Genomic DNA, 20,131 nt, shown 5'->3' on the forward strand with positions numbered 1-20,131 from the left:
AACGTACTCTGAGGAACAGAAGGCACGGGGTGCCCCATGCTTGGGATTAAATGGAGCCTTGGTTCTCAAGCCCCACCCCAGCTACAGGTCTAGTCCCCTTCCTGCTCCCACGCCTCCAGACCTCCAAGAAGTTCTGCAGCACCACAAGGTTGGACTTCTGATCCTCACACACCAAGGCCTTCAGCATCTCATCCATGGCTTTCAGAGTCTGCATGCAGAGCAGAGGAGAAACCAGAGCAAGTGGTGTTACCCAGCCAGGCGAGGAACCAATGCCCTGGCGTGTGACATGCCCCAGGTCAGGGCAGCCCCTGGTATTCCAGCTCACCCCCTCACTTGTACCCGCAGGGGACCTACTGCAAACTCCTCCTGGCAACAGGACCCCACCTGCCTTTGCTGTCCCCAGGAAGGCCACTGCACACAGTCTAACCCACTGGAAGAGTCCAAAAGGACTCCGCATTTGGAGGGGGAGGGAAGATTTCCAGCCAAGCTTCAGTTCCCCTGGCCTGTGTGGGTCTGAAGCAGCCGATCTCAGGCCTGTGCCCCCAGCCATGCACTGGGGATGAATGTGCTTGTGAAGGGAGTGTCTGTTCCCCACTAATTGCCGGTGCATGTGAAGGATAAATGCCTACTAGTGCTACCCCATGAGGGAGTTACTCCTTTTTCTGTGGCCGTGGGGCCTGTGCTTTGCTGCCGCAGTTCCTGAGCTGAAGTCCTGCCGAGAAGCTGTGATCATTACACTCTTATGCCAGTGCCAGGTAACCCAGGGGCAAGTACACGAGCGACTGGCAGAATTCCCACTCGGTTTGGGGTGGCTCCTCACAGCCATTTTGGGGCTTACCTTGGTGTTCAGAGCAGCCTCCATGCCCTGGATGGTCTGTGCTGGAGGCAGGGAGAAGATGCTGGAGAAGCAGGCGGTGAGCAGGTTGGATTGTTCCATTCCCCACAGCGGTGGCTTCACATTGCTAAGAGAAGAGACATGTGCGGATTGGAGGGCTGTGGCGAGACTGATGCGTGAATGTTGGCCGCAGGGTCCCAGGACATGGAAACACCTGCGGGGGCCCTAGCTGGGGGATGGAGGATGAGAATAGGCCAGGGGGCGGTGGAGGGAGCCGGTACTGTCTTCTCTCATACCAGCAGGCTGAGGTGGAGATCACTGTGCTTTGCTGTAAAACAACATCCCGCAAACGGCATGGACGGGAGACTAGAATCTATTGGTACCAAAGCGCCTCTGAACCCAGCGGCCACAGTGCAAAGGAGTCTGCCAGTCCTGCCCTGCTGGCGGCAAGGGACCCTCCCTCCACAGCCGCCTGGACTGTGGCTTCACAGTCTGGGCCCGCAGAGAGATGCTGCATCAGCCTTCAGCAGGGCAGAATCCAGGCAGGGATCCAAGACCTGCCCCTGCCCATTACTCTCAGCACGGTGGACAGGGCACAGGGAGGCAGGAAGGTGGGGACCACCCAGACGGCATGAACCCCTTCACCCCCACTGCGAGAGCATGGCTCCAGCACATGCAATGAGGTGCCAGGTGACTACTCGAGCTGCCCCCTGCAGGACACAGCAGCACCTCTCATGGCGGGCGGCAGCCAGTGAGGAACAGCTAGGCCCACTGCTGACGCAAATCACCACCACCCCTGTCCACCCCGGCAGAGATGGGATCACGGCCAATGCTGTCGCCTGCCCTGACCTCAGGAAGCCAATGTCCAGTGGGGAGAGCCACTCCAGCACCTGCCCCGCCTCCCCTTCCCATTCCTGGGGAACCTATTGAGCCAACTACGAGAGCCGAGCTCCAGCCCGCAGCATCTGCCACCCTCCGGATGCCTGAAGGGCAGGCTTCTGGGAAGCTCAGAGCAGGATACCAGTGGCACTGAGAGAGAGCCCCCCATGGCACAGACAGTGCCACGTGCCAGGGCTCAGCCTGCCCAGCCTCTCAGCCACAGGGAGTTGCTGAGCTGCTGGTGTGATGCAGCTGGCGGCGATTCCGGTCGCTCCACTTCAGCAGCATCCAACTGCCCCTCTCCCCACAGAGCCATCGCCTGCGGGGTCCCAGAGGGGACCGGTCCGAACCCCCTCACTCCCTCCCGCACATCTTCATAAGGCCACTTGGAGAGGTCGCCAGGCACTGAAGGATCCTCCACCACCAACCCACTTCTGCCAGCGCCCATGCACCAGCGCCATCACCTGGTGCCACGTGCCCGGGGGAATCAGAGGATGGGGGAGGAGCAGAGGGGAGAACGCCCTGGAGAACTGGCCATGCCAAGAGGCTGGCCTGTCTGGCTGCACACAGCACTGGCTGGGGCTGGGAGGGCAGGCCGGGTACCTCAGCTCCATGATGGCGAGCATCACTTGCTAACGCACCATGCTGGTCACGGTGTCGACGGACTCGTGATCAATTAGCTTCTGGAGAGACAACGTGAGGAAATGCCAGCTGGGCTCCGAGCTCCTGCCAGGCTCCGACTGGGGAGCAAAGTGCAGGGCCTGCAACATGTAGGCTCGACAGCCAGGTCGTCCTACTGTGGACTCGATGGCGTGCAGGGCTCCAGCCGGGGAGCGCAGTGCAGGGCCTGTGGTCAGTGCCCCAGCGTCATGCACCAGTGCACTGCAAAGGCTCCATCAGCATTAGCACCCAGGGACTCCACCTGAGATCAGGCCCCCTTGTGCCAGGTGCTGCACACACACAGAGTGAGAGCCGGTCCCTGCCCCAGAGAACTCACGAGCTAACTAGACGAGACAAGGCATGGGAGGGAAACTGAGGCACAGAGGGGGAAGTGACTTGCCCAAGGTCTCACTGCAGAACTGAGCCCCAGCCCACTGGACCACTCACCAGCGCATGCTGTCCCACATTCAGGGAAGGGAGGTAAGCTCTGGAAAGGTTTTTGCAGCGCTGGAGAGCAAAACTTTCCAAATCTATGGAGCAGATTTGTTGCTAGTTTCCTAGTGGGCACTGACTGCGCAGTGTTGGGGCTCTGTGCAGGGAGAATGGCGTATACAGAGCGACCTGGTGACTTGGGAAGCTGGGTGCAAGGAAACAATATATGTTTCGGACAGTTCTATGTTTAGGAATAAAGAATGCAGGCTACACTCACAGCATGGGAGGCTCTAAACTGGGAAGTGGTGACTCTGGAAAAGACTTGGCAGTCATGGGAATCAGCTGCACATGAGCGCCCAGTGCGACACTGAGGCCAAAAGGGCTAATGTCATCCTGGGATGTATAAACAGGGCAATCTCCAGTTGTTAGAGAGGTTATTTTCCCTCTGTGTTTGGCACTGGTGCTTCTGCTGCTGGAATCCTGTGTCCAGGTCTGGTGCCCACAACTGAAGAAGAATGTTGATAAATTGGAGAGGGGTCAGAGAAGAGCCACAAGAGTGATTGAAGGACTGGGAAACACCCCTTATAGTGAGAGATTCAAGGAGCTCAATCAGTTCAGCTTAATGAAGAGAAGGTTACAGGGTGACTTGATGACAGTCTATAAGTACCTACACGGGGAGCAAATACTTGATAATGGGCTCGTCAGTCTAACAGACGATCCAATGATTGGCAGTTGAAGTTAAACAAATCTGCAGAGATCTCCAGGACAATCACTAAACCCGCCAAGTAACACAGCCCTAGTGTGTGTTCTACTCACCTTTATCTTCTCCACAAGGAGGGTTTTGCTGAGAAAAGCAGCCAGGTTTCTCTCTGGGCTCCTAGTGAGGATGGCTCTGCTGAAGGTGCTGACGCAATCCAAGAACTTAAGTGTCTTGGCCTCGTCCTATGCCCTGCAGAGATTAGAAACAAACAGGAAGGTTAGCATGGAAAGGAGCTTCCAGTGGGAGAGATGTCAGAAAGCCTCCCTCCTAGCGCTGCTCAGGCTTTAATATGGCAAATGCCAGGAGGCCATTCATCTGGTAACAGGAGTGACTATCTGGGAAGGGCAGGGCAGCGCTGTGTGAAACCAGACCAGAGAGGGAGCAGATCTCAGGGGCAGGTGTCCAAAGAGGAACTGCAACATGGGGGCTAAGCAGTCAGAGAGTCTTACTGGGGGCATGGTAGTGTGGGAGGAACATCTAGGTATGATACCCTGACGCCCCAATATTCGCCACTGTCATGTAATTAGGATATGTTTCGTACAAGGTATGTCTTGTGATGTATCATTCTAAAAGTCTTCATCTGCTAGACATTAATGTCTCATTGGATTGTATGTGCTATTGTTGTATGTGAAGTTATGAACTTCAGCTATGTATGCATTCCTGAAACACATTGTGAGGTTCAAAACAGCCTTTCAGGTACAACAGTAAAAAAGCCAAACACTGGCTTATTGAGGAAATGCACACAAGCACCAGGGTTACCCCAATAGAAACCTCTCCGAGATAACGTGACGCAATGGGACCTGTTGGACCCAGGTCACAGCAAAAGAGTTTTCCAGCAGGTGGGAAGAGGAGATAAAAGGGGAACAATGACATCTGTGGAGCGGGGGGAACCTCACACTCCCTGCAATAAGATACCTGGAAACACCTGAGAGACAAAGATTGAACTCTGAGAAGTGATGGTCCCAGGCTGGAGAGAGATTCCTAGCCTGTGTAAGAAAACCTAGGAAATCCAAGCTGCAAAGCCAAGACAGCTTGTGCCTTAAGTATCTGCCAACCTGTTTATCACTCAGGGGGAGAATCTGCAAATGTATATCCTATCTATCTAGTGCGTAAAGCTTCGTTTGCGTGGTTTGTTTATTGACTAAGGTAATCTGCTTTGGTCTGTTTGCTATCTCTTATAACCACTTCAAATCTACCTCTTGAAGTTAATAATCTTATTTCTTCTTTATACCCCAACCCAGTTAGTGCAATTAGTAACCAATGGGGAGGGGCGAAGAGTTGTTCATACCTCTCTCCACATTGAGGGAGGGGGTGAATTTCATAAAACCTTTGGGTCTGTACTCCAGAGGAGGTGGGCAGTACAATACTTGGACAAGCCCCTTCAGCTGAGTCTTCCCACAGCTGATCTCAGTGTCTGTGTCTTTCTGCAGCTGGGCATGGCCCTGTCTGTGTGCATGGCTGGAAGAAGCTTGTGAGCCTAGCCCAGCAAGACAAGGTAAAGGGGGCCCAGGCTGACAGAACAGGCAGGCTCAGTGGTATTCCAGTACATCAGGTGGCACCTTAAAGGGGGGCAACCCGTCACACTGGGGACTGGCCAAATCCAGTGTGCACAAGTGGCTGCAAATTGAAGCAAGACACATTGAAACTGGAAATGTACATTTTTAACAGAGAAAGTAATAGACCATTGGAACAACTGAGCAAGGGGCATGGTGCGTGATCTTTTGTAACTCAAGGTGGGACATTTTTAAGATGCTCTAGTTTAAACAGGAATTATTTGGGGGCAGGTCTCTGGCCTGTGTTATACAGGAGGTCACAGTGGTCCCATCAGGCCTTAGAGACCATGGATCATCTGGAGAAGGGCGGATGGTGCATGTGGACAGGGCACTAGCTGACAGATCAGAGGAGGGCTCTCGGTATCTGTTCATTGCCCTTGAGAAAGCCATCGAGGTGGTTCAGGGCCTCTTTCTCCTCCGAGTCTGGCCCCATAAAGCAGGAGGTGTTAGCAGGTGATGGTGAATCTGATCAAAGACAGAGCAGTGGTAATACCTGGGGCTGCCAAGCTGCGGGCTGGGTGACAGATCTTAGAGGAAACCCTTGCACCATGCTCCCGCCCCAGCAAGGTAACAGCCCCGAGGCACAACAGGGTCTTGCACAGCGATCCCTGGCTTCCCCACCTCATTGCTGTCCAGCCCAGTAAAGATCCAGTTGCAGCCCTGGTTCCCAGCCGCCACCTCACTTCCCCGCCCAGCATGCAGGCTCAGCCTGGGGATTGGGGGAGAGCCACACTTGGAAGGAAGGATGATGTCAGGCTATGAGTGGTGTCCCCGCTCTCCGGGCCGTTGCTGGAGGGGGCAGAGGAACTGGCAGTGAATCAGTCTACTCCCCGCTGCGGGAGAGGGAAGAGCTGCCCAGTCTGCATGGGATACGGGGACCCAGGGCCTGCCCATTCTGACTGCCTCTCCTGCCATCGACAGCCAGCCAGAGCCACCAGGTGTAACCTAGGCAGGCCCTGGGCTCCCATCAATCAACCACCCCCCCAAACGCCCTGTGCTGCGACATGCGTGGCCCCCCTCCAAAGGGGCCAGCAGATGGGTCTGCAACATCAGGGGGCATCTCATGCTCTGGCTGGCGCCCTGCAATCCTACACTTAACAACCCACCATGCACCGAGCATCCCCTTCGACTGGTGGAAAACATCCTCCGACCCTGCAGAGTGACGGATCAGGGTGGGCAATTCAGTCAGTCTCCACCTGATGCTTCTGCTGCCGCCCCTAACGCCCCCCTCGGCTGTAGAGGCTGCAGCTGCTGCCAGCAGGAGGGGCCATTACCCCTCTGCCTGGGTTTTCCTGTGTCTCCATCTCATGGCAGCCCACAGTAGTACAAGGTCTATGGAGTCTTCTCCTCCAGTGACACCCTGGTCTTACAACCCCAACCCCCAGAGGGGCCAAGCCCCACTGCAATGCAGGGCCATGGCCCCTGCCATTTTTACAGCCCCCTCCACCCACCGACCCAGGAGGCACCCACTCACCAGCATGGAAGGGCTGAAGCACACACCTCTCCTACTGCTGTGGGCTCTTCCGCTTACTTTCCTGGGGGAAGTTTCGTCTCCTCCCAGGCTCGGATGGGCTTGGAGGGGCCTTTGGGGACTTCCTCAGCATCCTGCAACAAGCCAGGACAAGGCATTGCTTGTAAGTGATGAGAGGTGACTGCCCTGTTCAGCATCAGGGCCAGCCCAGTTATTTCTGTTCCACCAGTGCCTACAGATGCCAGCTGAGATCAGGGCCCTGTTGCACCAGGTGCTGCAGACAATCCCTGGGCCGTAAGGCTCAGACTCTAACTAGCCAAGGCAGCCAGCAGGGAAACAAGGGAATGGATGTGCTCAATGTCACCCAGTCAGTCAGCAGTACAGGCAGGATTAGAACCTAGGTCTCTGGACTCCCAGGCCAGCACCCCATCCCGCAGGCCAAACGGCCTCCCCTGGGTCACTCCCGCCTCTCCTTCTGCTGGTTCACAAACTGCACAGCAGACAGGCTGAATCCAACCACTCAGGATTCTTCCTGCCCAGGGAAATTACCCTGATCCCTTCTCCCAGGAATATTGGGGTTGTGGCAGGTCTCAGGTGGGGGAGGTCTGCGGAGTGGGGGAGCTGGGGGCGGGCTTGTGAGCAGCAGGAGTTGCTCAGACACCACCGTGAAGGGGAAGGAGCAGAAGGCAGGAGAGCCACAGGCAGGCTGGTACCTTCTCTTCCAACTTCCTGCCCCCTTCGTCCCTAGTTCACTGTGAGCTGTGGGAGCTCTCTGGGGCACAGGAGCTGGCTGGTGCCCAGATGGAACAACGTTGCTTATTGCACAGATCTCGCTTTTCCCGAACATTGAAAATGCTGCTACAATCATACCAGGGCCCGCCAGGATCCTTGCAGCTGGTCAGTGCTAAATTGTGAACTGTGCCCTGGCCTCCCTGAGGGGGGCAGTGGGAGAGGGTGGGGCTGGCCCAAGGCCCTGCTGGATTGCGGCTCACGCGTACGGGGTCCCAGTGCTACAGAGCTCTGTGCCAGGGGCCGCGCTTTGTGGGGGTTTCGCAGCTCATCTCTCCAAGGCCTGTGTGGCAGCAGCTGCTGCAGAGAATCCCAGGCCTGATTTCCCCCACGCTGGGTCTCCTGAATGGCCCCTGCCCTGGGGGGCTCCATTCCTCACCCAATGTCTCCTGCTGACTCTCCAGCAGCTCCACGGCAGGTGTCCTAATGCAGCTCTCGCCCCCTCCAGCGCTCAGGGAGACTGTCCTGGTAAATAGAACAACGGCTCCTGGCAACCTGAGAATGCCTCTTCCCCCGGCAACCTCAGTGCCATTCCCTCTGGAAGGGATGGTGTCAGCAAAGGTGATGGAGGTGGTCATGCCTAGTGGTTGGAGCTGGACTCAGGAGGCCAGGGCATGGGTGGAGCAAGGCTGGAGGGAGACCAGGGCTGGAGTAGGACTAGGAGCAGGGCTGGAGCAGGCTAAGACTGTTGCCAATGTCAGGCAGGAGTGAGTTCCTGGCCCTGGAGTCATGTTGAGCAGACTGAGCTGCTGCTGTGAGACTGATATACCTGCTCTGGGAGTCACAGGGCCAGTTCCTGGCTTGTAAATTGGCTGGAGCCAAGCATAGGAGGGACTCAGCACCTTACAGATGGCTCCAGGGGGCGCTTGGCTCCCAGCCTCGCTGGGTACTGACATGCCAGGTGCAGGGGGCGAGTTGCAACGCCAGGGAGGAAATTGGGGAGGCAGGAGTGGCATTGTGTGATCTGGCACAGGCGGGAGCTAACTCCCCACATCCGTACACTTCCCAGCGCTGGTGGATTCAGATCCAAACCCGAATCTGGCTCCAAATTCACAGCTCGTCCCTCTCCCAGATCTGGAGCGGCTGAGACTCCAGCGCTCTGTGGAAGAGGCCAACAAACGCCGGCTCCTGGGGTGGGCTTCCCCCGCCAAGGCAATCTCATGCTGGGAAGGAAGATTCCCAGAGCTGGCAGCTCCACTACTCACACTCCCAGCTTCCTGGGAATGAGCCAGGATTAGCGCTCGGGGTAGCCAGGGGGTCTCTAGACCCCTAAATGGGAGAATAAGTTCCATCCCGGATCCTCCTTCTCACTACAGTGCAGAACGGGGATTCACAAACTGTCCCCACCCCCACCTCCCAGCCCACGCAGGCGGCTCTTTGCACCTGCCCAAGCTGCTGGGTGCCTTGGCCGTGGGATGTAAAACGGTCCCGTCTCTGCTTCCTCTCCCACCGCTGCAACTACGCAGAAGCTGCTTTAATAGCAGCCCCCCCGCCCAACTGAGTCTCAGGCCTTGCTAGCTGCTCAGTGCCACAGCAGCCCCAGGAGATGATTGCTGCGCGGGTCTCGGCCCAGAAGGAAGCAGTAACTTCGACGCAGGGAGAGCAGCACCACCATAGATCAGGGAGGTCTGGCAAGGTCAGTGGCTGGCTGGGGTCTGACAGCCCAGGAACCCAAAGCAGATTGTCAAAGGCCAAACCCCTGTCACCACTGGCTCTGTAGCTCCCGCTTGCTTTCGGTCTATCTTAGGCACCATCCTGATCCTCCTCCCCCTTGCATCTGAGCACCGCCCAACCTCTATTGCATTTATTCTAACCGTCCCCTGCAGGGCAGGACCTGGCTGCTACCCCCACTGTACAGACAGGAAACTGTGGCACAGAGGGAATGAGTGACTTGCCCGAGGCCACGCAGAGCATCTGTGGCAGAGCTGGGAAATGACCATGGGTCTCGTGGATCCCAGGCTGGCACCTTCTCTTCCAACCTCCTGCCCCCTTCGTCCCTCATTCAGTGAGTTGTGAGAGCTATCTGGGGCAGAGGAGCTGGCTGGTGCCCAGATTGAACTACGTTGCCTATTGCACAGATCTCACTTTTCCCAAACATTGAGTTTGCTGCTACAACCATACCAGGGCCCGCCAAGATCCTTGCAGTTGGTCAGGGCGAAGCTGTGAACTGTACTAGATAGGGAAGAAGAAACAGGTCTTCCATCGCTACCACAGCTCTGTGTTATATGGGACTCACTGCTGGCTCAAACCAACCAGCCCTCCTAAAATGGAGCCTGTAAATCCTCCAGCCCTGCTGTTCTCTTTTGTATTTCTGTAGTGCCCAGAGGCCTCAGTCCCGGATCAGGGCCCCGTGGTGTCAGACAATGTACAGACACAGCCCAATTCCACCAACATGGGGTCTCCTGGGCAGAGGGGCTCCATTTCTTGCCCAGTGTCTCCTGCCAGCAGAGATGCTCTGAGAGACATCTATGCTCTGGGCTTCCCGGGCTGGGAGGCAAGTGTGGCTGTCACTGGGCGATTCTGCTGACTCTCCAGCAGCTGCACTTCAGGTGTCCTAATGCAGCTCTAGTCCTCTCCAGAGCTCAGGGGCCTGTCCTGGCATCAGACTGCCCTGGTAAATAGAACAACAGCTCCTGGCAACCTGAGAATGCCTCTTCCCCCAGCAACCTCAGTGCCGTTCCCGATGGAAGGGATGGTGTCAGCAAAGGTGATGGATGCGGTCATGCCTAGTGGTTGGAGCTGGACTCAGGAGGCCAGGGAGTGAGTGGAGCAAGGCTGGAGGGAGACCAGGGCTGGAGTAGGACTAGGAGCGGGGCTGGAGCAGGCTAAGACTGTTGCCAATGTCAGACAGGATCGAGTTCCTGGCCCTGGAGTCATGTAGAGCAGACTGAGCTGCTGCTGTGAAATTGATATACCTGCTCTGGGAGTCACGGGTCCAGTTCCTGGCTTGTGGATTGGCTGGAGCCCAGCACAGGATGGACTCAGGGCCTGACAGATGGCTCCAGGGGGCACTTGGCTCCCGGCCCTGCTGGGTACTGACATGCCAGGCACCCCAGGGCATTATCACCAGCCCGTTCCCAGTCTTGGCATGGCAGTATGTTTCCTTCCCAGTTGCCGTCCCCTGGCATTAAACCAGGAACTCTGCGCTGGGGATGTGCACCTGGCAGCATGCAGCCTCCTGAGAACAGACAGGCCAGGGTGCAGGGCGAGGGCTCCCAGAGAGAAACAGCAGGAGGGTAATGCTGGGAACCCCCAGGCCGTCTTCAGATAGACCATGTGGGTGCCCCGGCATCCTGGAGAGCATGAATCTAGCTTCAGCTCAGCCTTTGTGTCCCTCCGTTCTCTGCGCTAGATGGGTCGGTCTCCTGGAGGGACAAAGTGCTGATCAGGAGTTCCTGGCTTATCCAATGTCAGTTTCCAGCTCTTGTAAAAAACAGTGACTTCCCGAACACAGGAGCTGGCCTTCTTCAGGCTGTGCTCTGCCTGTGCACGTTCCACTGTAGGGGCGTGTGTACCCAGGGCACGCGAGTCACAGACGTTTGCCAACAGTACCACGGAGCGGTGCCTATGCCCCTGCTCTCCCCGTGTGCTCGGGCATCAAAAGGGCACATCTGCCACCTCCCTCTCAAGTCCTTCGCTCCTGCGTGCTGCCAGGTGAACATCCCCATTTCTACTGAGGCCTCAGGGGCAAGGTTTATGAGGAACTGGCTGGAGTTGATCCCACACTGTGTTGCACCCCTACGGCTAGCTGGGGATCCAAACTGACACTCACGGGTTTGAGCCCCTGCCTAGCCAGGCCCTGTTCCCTCCCGCCAGGCAGTTGCTGGCCCTGAACTCCTGCAGGCAGCCATGACACCCAGGCACTCGGGGCTCGAGAGAAGGGCTATCGCCGGCTGAATGACCCCTGCCCGTACGGTGGGGATTGAGGCCACTTTGCCGGCAGGTGCCCCCCAAGTCCTCTGCTATGCTGAGAGATGAGTGAATATGTACAGTACAGAGTGCAGCACCCCCTAACGCTGGGCAGGAGGACTGGGAGATGCGTAGGATACAGAGCACAGCGTCCTCTAACCCCTGGCAGGGGGGCTGAGCGATGTGGGGTGTAGGGTACAGAGCACAGGGGCGTGGTCTCCTGCCCTGACAGACTGGGAGGGAGCCACAAACACCTCTGGTGGGCAGAACCGGGACACCCATGGCCGCCCTGCCAGAAGCAGAAGGGCAGGACAGGAAGTGGAACTATGCAAGGCCGGCTCTCCAGCTCAGATGGGAGAGAGCTGCCAGATGAGCAGGACGTCTCTTCCCCGCTGCGGGAGCCCAGACCTGACTGAGAGCACTCTCCTGACAGAGACCCAGAGGGGCTGCTGGAGCTGCCAGATGCCGGAGACTCAGAGGAGCTGGTGGGACTGCCACTAGCCGTCTACCCCAGTGAAGCGAACAACCCTGGAACCCATGTACACACGGAATGGGCATGTAGGAAGGAGCCCAGGGCAGCTGAATGGGGTTCAGCCGTGTTATTGACTACAAGCCGGCCAGTGTGTTTCCGTTAGATTTTCGCCGCTGGCCCAGTGGCAGACCACTCCGCCGCTGTTAGGGCCCTGGGCTGGGACACAGTGGAGCGGGAAGGCCTGTGTTCCCCTACCCCCCCACACCTCACCATCAGGAGAGGCAGCCTCCCCACCTGGTTGTCAGGAGGCCTGCATTGGTCTGGCACCCACCTGAATCAGGACGCCAGATGGTTGTGCTGACTCTCCCACAAGAGAGCTAACCTCCCCTAGACTGTGACGGCTCTGCCAGACTGTATGCCAGAACCCCCCTACTTGATTGCTGCCCAGCCCTGATCAAGGGCCAGGCAAATGGACCTCCTGCTGCTCAGCCTGTAGGCCAGAGCTCCTTCTCGATTGCAGCCCTGCCCTGATGGAGGACCCCAGGCAAAGACACTCCCTACCATTGCTTGGCCTGACTGCAGGCCAGAAGCATTAATACTGAGCTAATTTTCCCCTGAACCAAGGTACCCTGGAAGAATCGTAGCGAGTGGTGTGGTCTCCCACCCAGACGGATGGGGAGGGAGCTGTGAACCCCTTATAGCCTCTCTTTCTACTCGTTCATACTTTTCCTCTAAATATGTCAAAACACAAGCACGCAACCTTCTCCCGGCCAGACAGAGAAAAATAAAACAAAATAAATTTTCAAAATGTCTGACACCAAAAACATACACGACCGGAAATGGGAATGGAGGGTGGAACATAAACCCTACACGGGGAACGGAAAACTGTCAAAAAGTACATGGTGATAAAAGCTATCAAGCAGTTAACTACTCACATGGCTGGGGAGGGCAGGTGGCCAATGGGGAAGAAGCCATGGTCTGGCACGAAGTGCTCCACCCTGCTCCAGGCAGACTCTCATGCTCCAAGCCCCCAAAGAAGGGAGGCTGGCTTTAACCAGAGCTAGGGCAGCTGGGCAGCTCCAATGACCGGGTTCTCCCTAGTGCACATCACTGTCATCCTGTAGAACAACGTCCACAGGCTGGAGTGGGCTGGAAGGTGATTCTTGAAAGTATCCAGGATGAGGATGGTTTGCGAAGCCAGGCATGGGACCAAGGACTTGCTGTCCTGTCCTGAAGGAAAAGAATGTCAGAGCCACGGCACTCTGGAAAGCCCCGGCAGACCAAGCCAGTGCTGTACCTCTTGGCCCGTGACAAGGAGGCAGCAGACTGGAGGCAGGGGACTAGCGGGAACAACCAGCAACCCTCACTAAACATCCCTGCCACCCTCCACAGCTGCGGGAGCCTCCAGACACAGGCAAGAAGTCACAATGAATTTACTCACTATTTCTTGGACTGCCCTGTCCCTGCAGTATCTGAGCGCCTCATCCCTGCCTGTATTTACCCTCCCCCTTCCCCCCAATGCACAGATGGGCACTTAGGCCCAGAGAGGGGGAGATTCACAAAGGGGGCTTGGGCATTGTTAGGCTACACCTAACTTCAGGTGCCCTGCTGCCCTCCAGGAGGGAGCTCAGCCATTCTCTAGCTCCAGTTGGGAGGCCCAGCTATGAACCTGCTCTGGGAGTGAGGAGCCTGAGCTATGTCACCCCCTCTCCCCCTTTTCCCCAACAAATGTGGAGGAGACACTGCTCTGCCCTGCGCTGGCCCAGGGATCTGAGCATGCAGCAGGGAGGTAGAAGATCAGACATCACCTCGGCCTCATTTGGAGCAGTGGCTTGACCCCAGGCGCCCCCCGTGGAGGTGACTGTCCCAAACACTGGGCTAGTGAGTGCAAGGGGGGCAGGCAGGACCCCACCTTGGCTGTGTTTCGGGGTGAGGGGGCAATCATCTGCGAAGGCCAGGCAGCTCCGGCCATTTGGGGATCTGCCAGACCGCAGCTCTGAGGTCAGGGCTAAGTGCCTGGGAACATGCCAACCAGCAGACACGACAGGGTGAGAGGCAGCTGATCAGGGGTTGGGGATCTACATTTTGCAACCCTTTGTGCAACCCCTACATTTTGCAACCCCTCTTGCCCACGATCACATTGCTGGCATCGGAGATTGAACCCAGCCTGCAGGCTCTGGGCCATTCATCCCCCTAACGGTCAGTGCTCAGAGCGGTTACCACTCACTGTTGCAGACGGCATCCAGCTTGTCCTGGCTCCACTGGTCCAGCTGCCAGACAGTGAGCCCTCTACACACACACACACACACAGTTCGTCACCTCCCCACATCCCCAGCGAGAGTGTCCAAGCAGGGAGGCTTTCCCCTGCCCCTCGCTGACCAGGACGTGCTCCTGAGTCCCCAGAGAAAGGGAGAGTCCCCAGGGATGGCTGTGGGGCTGGTTGCCAAAGGAGAGCATAGCGCCTTGAGGTTCCACTACCAAGAGCCCATGGCGGGGCGGGGGGACGAGTACTGCATGGGGAGCAGTGGGATTAGAGGGGGCCCATCAGCCAATCAAGGCAGTGTGGGGTGAGCTTGCTCCTGCGGGTTTCTGACGCCCCTGAGCCTTCATTCAGCAATCAGGAGCCCAGGGGTTACTTCTCGCTGCCGGCAGGGATTGAGCAGAGCCTGGGACTGGATCCAGCCTCCCTGCTAAGGGGAGCCCTCTGCTCTGTGCTTACCTAGGAACCTGATGGCCACTTCTCTAATTGGAGTCTGCAGGTTCTCCAGAAAGGCCATAGTCTGACATAGGAAGGTTTCTGCTCTCCCCTTGTAGCGCGCCACCGAGGAGCCAGAACAAGGGATCACCAGGTTATGAAAGGCCTTTCCGTCCCGCAGACTGGGTTCCAGGTCTGTGGAGTGTCCTGCCTTCGCCCCTCCTTCCTGTGCCGGGGGATCATGGAGAGGGACTACACCCAGGACCAGGTGTGGTCCCGGGGCTGGGGCTCCGTGTGGGCACAGAGCCGGGCAATGGGGGGTGCCCTATCCACCGATTCCCCCACTCCTGCCAGTGAGGGCTGCACAGTGAATGACCTGAGGGCTCCCTCACCCGGCAGTCACAGCTTCGCCACCGCTCCTTTTGCTGGATGAGGGCACCGAGCTGGCGCCACCTCAGGAATTATGCAGCACTGCTGAGGGTGTCCCAACACACCTGCAAAACAAGAGGGGCCGGAGCGAGTCGGCCACGGTTATGGGAGCTGGAAGCCAGGGCCGCCCCTAGGCATACACAGCTGCATAGGGCACCATGAAATTTGGGGCACCAAATTGCTCCAAATTTCATGGTGCCCTATGCAGCTGCGTGCTACATAGAGAGCAGCCCCAGCGACCAGCCCCATCCCTCGGCCAGCCCCCACGCAGGCTGCGCCCACTACAAAGCGCAGGGCAGTCCCTGGGGGGGGGGTCCCAGACAACTCCCTCAACCCTGCCTCTTACCCTTCCCCCGCTCCGCCCCTGGCCCGCCCCCATTCCACCTCTTCGCCGCAAGCCTCTTTCCCCAGTGACCCCACACTCACCAGCAGTGGCAGGAAGTGGAGCAACCTGGTCCCAGCCTGCTGTACTCGGCCAGCTCCCAGCCACGGCGCTCCACTTCCCTGTGCCGGTGAGTGCGGGAAAAGGATCGCCCCCCACACTCACCAGCAGCAGGAAGCGGAGCAACGTGGGCCCAGCCCACTCCGCTTCCCTTGCCCCTGCCCCAGCCATGTCACTAGGGTGGGGAAAGGACTGCCCCACACTCTCACTGGTGGCGGGAAGCGGAGCGCTGCATCTGGAATCTGGTGCAGTAGAGCAGGCTGGGGCCGGGCTGCTCTGCTTCCCACTGCTGTCAGTGAGTGGGGGGTAGGATCCCTTTCCCAAAACCTCTTCCCCCGAGCGACACAGCTGGAGCTGTGGCGAGGGAAGCAGAGCGGGCTGCTCCCAGCTAATCCCCCAGGCCACTCTGGGCCTGTAGGGCCCCCAAAACTGGCCCCCCACAGCTCCTTCCTCCAAGACCCTGGTGGGGGGTGGAGGAGGAGGCCTGGGGCTTCACACAGCCCCACCACAGTGGGGCTGCATAGGGCACCTAAATGGCTAGGGACAGCCCATCTCTGCTGGACTAACCCTCCTCCTTAGTCTCTTTGGGACAGGACTCTTAGTCAGCAAGGGAAAAGGAAGAGGGTCAGGGATGTTCAGCAACATGCTCTACAGCACTGTTGACCCGCTGGAGTAACAGAAGGCGAAGGAGGAATGGGACGCACAGCAGGAGGAAAGAATACTGGCTCAATTCCTCAGGCATGAAGAGATCAATTGGGACCAGGACCAGTTGCTGATGGAGCAGTTGATTGACCTGGTGGCCATTGGGTACAACCTCCACCTCCAGTACCAGGGCACAGCCCACTACAGCACCAACTCCACGAGTACAAACTTCCACTCCAGGGCTGCACTGTTCTGCAGGGTACCACGTCCTGCAGCCAGAACAGGCCCTGGAAACTCTGCGGTTGGGTGGTCAGTGAACAGCTGTATGTGCTGGAATGGACAGATGTTCCCTGTGCAGACCACCTGCATCGCCTGTACAGCTATGTGCAACATGGGCAACACATTCTGTTGGGGGCAGGAGAGCAGGGGCCAGACTTCTGACAGATTTAGTGCAACAGTATGAAACCTTCCTGCATCACATTCCCCCAACACATGCCCCGTCACTGCATTACAGGCTCCTCATCCCTGCGTTGCCAGGACGTGGGCACACAAGGCATCCCTCATTTCCCTTGCTTGCCAGGATCCAGCCCCAGTGAGGATAGGGGCACTGTCTGGTTGCTAGTAGACTGGGCAGGTGAATCAACAGGAAGCTCCCAGCTCAGTCAAGGAGGAGCTCAGCTGCTGGGAGCCCAGAGAGCAAGAGAACTCAGCTAGCGCACAGCCCCTAGGAGGAGGGCCACGAACCCTGATCTAAAAGGGTGAAATTACAGACCAGAAATTATTTGAACCACACAGCCCCACAAGGCAGATTGTGGAAATCCTGACCTGAGGGGCTCACTTTGGGGAGCTGAACTAGGTTGAATATATTAGACCCCAAGAGAGGAGGAAGACTGCTTTGAAGACATCTTGCTGTGAGTGGATTATTTTTGGGAAGTTAATGGGAAACTGATGGGCCACCCCAGAGCACGAAGGGTTGCCCTGGGACAGCACCTGTCTACAGTCCCAGTTTGGGATGAGATCTCCATTTTATCTTTTGAAAATTTGCAGGATGGGAAAACCACCCCTCCCACAGCTCTACTATTTAGGTTTCCTTCTTTCTTGTGTCCCTGTAATGGGATCGCTTCTTCTGAGCAGCGATCATGGCTGGGGATGGCTCTGCAGGTGCCTCTGCAGGTGCCTTCTCCTCACCAGGCTTTTCCATCTCTCCCAAGAATTCACATTGCTCAGGCCTCCGGCCAGGTCACTCCCAGAGACCAGCCCCTTTCAGGGTACTCAAAATACAAAATAAACATGACCTGTGGCAATAGTCTCAAGTTAACATGGTGATGTTATGAGTATAATATAATATCTCATTGAAAGGTGACAGGGCAAGAAAGAGTTAATTAACTCCCAGACTGACCTGACCTGTGGGGGAACTACAGAGACTGGTTAGGAAGAGATGTAAATGAATAGAGCTTTGAAATGCAGCCTGTATTGTTAGAGATAGAAGAGTAGCTGTTTGCTCAGGTCTTGTGATGTAAGCAAACAAGTCTTGTCTATGGCTATAGCTTTGATTCAAAAATCAAAAAAGGAATATTAACATTTAGGAAAATACTTGAGTGAAATAGTATTATTGTCTATGTCTCTTTGAAGGTTGTGATAACCTGTATCTGAACTGTTTAATGGATAAATTATCCTGTGCTAATTGCCATGATGTTGAGAAGAAGGAAAGTTAAGCCTATTGTTTTCTCAGGCCAAAAGGCTGCAGGAAATATATAAAAACCTTGGGACACGATCCTTCCTGATCTCAGATCTGCTTTGGGTTTCAAGAAGGGGAACCTTAAGCCTTGAGGATTGAGATCCCCAGTCACTGACTGGAGTCACCCTGAATATGGACATTGGACTATAACCAATGGGCTATTTCTAAAAGTACTTTTGGCAACTACAAGCTCCTCTCTGCTATGTATCTGAACCTCAAGAATTGAATTCAAGTCTGTCTGGATATTGATCTTTTAATCAACACTCTCTCTTTTCTTTTAAAAAAAAATAGTTTAGTTAATAATTGACTGTAAGCGTATATTTGGGGTATGATCTTAGTTATTATTTGACCTGGGTCTGGGGCTTGGTCCTTTGGGGTCAGGAGAACCTTTTTTTATATGATGAAATAAGATTTTCAGAATTTATCATCATATGTTTGACATGTGTGCCTGGATGGAGGCCTGAAGCTGAGTACTTTAAGGGAACTGCATTATTTGGACTTCTGAGTAATCAGTGAGGTAACACAGAAGTTGTTTTGTGCTGGCTTGGCAAATTTAAGTATTGGAATTTCCACCAGCTTTTCGGGTTTGTCTGCCCTGTTTTGTTTGCAGTTTACCTTATTTGAGTGACCTCAGCTGGCTCCCATGGGCAGCACCCTCACACATGAATTAAAGGTTTTCCATCCCTCCTGAGCTCAACTTACAGTTCTTCTCTCTCTCTCATGGGAGCACTATATGGAGTTTCCTCACTGGGAGTGCAAGTACAACACAAACAGAAACAGTCTCCTACGCCCTCCTGGGCTTCACACTCTCCTTAAACAAAATTGGTCTTAATCCTTACCAGAGTGCTGACTCCCAGAGCTTTTCCTGGAGCCTGGCCTCTTCTCTGCCTTGGCAGGTAACTCCCAGCTGTACTTACCTAGAGACCCTTTCTCCCCTACAGCCTCAGGGTCTCCTGCAAGAACCTTCTTGCTTTCTACAACTTCTGCAGCCATCTGCCACTGCCCCTTTATGCCCATACTGCTAGGCTAAATAAGGCCAGATTGTGTCGTGTGACCCACTGTCATTCTCCCCACATGGAGAGAGTCATGGGTGGGGCTGGGCCCATTTCCCCTTAAAGGGGCCAGTCACTCTGTGTTAAATCCCTTTTCCTTGTCACCTCTTGTTTTCAGGGAGAGAAGGTAGGAAATATGACAGGCAGCTTCTTCCCCGGAACCTCACTGATTATAGACATTGGTGTCCTGGGAGGCAAAAGTGGAGCAAATTTCCATTGATCATGTGGGTTGATGGCTGACAACAGTGGTAGAACAAGTGCCAACTACAGAAGTAATATAACTCTGCTCCCACTCAATATTCCCCTCTTTATACATCCAAGGATTGCATTAATTCTTTTGGCCACAGCATCACACTGGGAGATCATGTTCAGCTGATTATCCACCATGAGCCCCAAATCTTTCTCAGGGTCACTGCTTCCTAGGAGAAAGTTCCCCCATCCTATAAGCAGGGTCTACATTCTTTGTTCCTAGATGGATAACTTCACATTTGGCCACATTAAAACACAGATTATGTGCTTGTGTCCAGCTTACCAAGTGATCCAGATCATTCTGTATCAGTGACCTGTCCTACTCACCCAGTCTGTTATCATCTGCTAACTTTATCAGTGATGACTTTATCTTTTCTTCCAGGTCATTGATAAAAAAGGTTAAATAACATAAGGCCAAGAACTGATCCCTGCAGGGCCCCACTAGAAACATACCAACTCGATGATAAATCCCTGTTTACAGTTACATTTTGAGACCTGTGTTGACCTGTAACCCCAACTTGATCTGAGTGCAAAATTAGATTATAAATCATGTGTTAAGGCATATTAAAATGCTTGAAGATAGCAAAATAGAAGCTATTGGAGCTGTAATGCAAGACATGCAAGTAGGTTTACATAAGAATCTGTGTAACAACTAAGGTGGGCTTGACAATAAGCTGAGGCCAGGTGGGCCTGTTAGTAGTTATGATAGCCTATGTAGGAAAGGTGTTCGCATGACTGCTTAACCAAATATTATAGGATTTAACAATAGTTTCCAATATGTATCTTGGGATACACAAGGACACCACAGAAGCTGGAAATAGTGGATTTCTAGGGGCTTTGTGGGGATTTGGAGAAACCATATTTATGTATTGAAACCACTGAAAAAAGAATGACACAAAAAGAGATAATGCTAGTAAGCGAAACCTAAATTATGGGCCCCGCAATGACAAATATGGGGAGGGGGCAGAGACCTAAATCAAAAATGGTCCCAGATGTGTGTGGGAGATAAGGAAAGGGGTATAAAAGATGTTTGCAGATAAAGATAGTACCTAACCTATCTCATCACTTTTATAAAGAGATGGTCAGGCCAATGCCTAGTTGAGGCATTAGAATGGTGGAAACCA

The sequence above is a fragment of the Eretmochelys imbricata genome, chromosome 1, assembly GCF_965152235.1.
Source record: "Eretmochelys imbricata isolate rEreImb1 chromosome 1, rEreImb1.hap1, whole genome shotgun sequence".
Taxonomy (NCBI): Eukaryota; Metazoa; Chordata; order Testudines; family Cheloniidae; genus Eretmochelys; species Eretmochelys imbricata.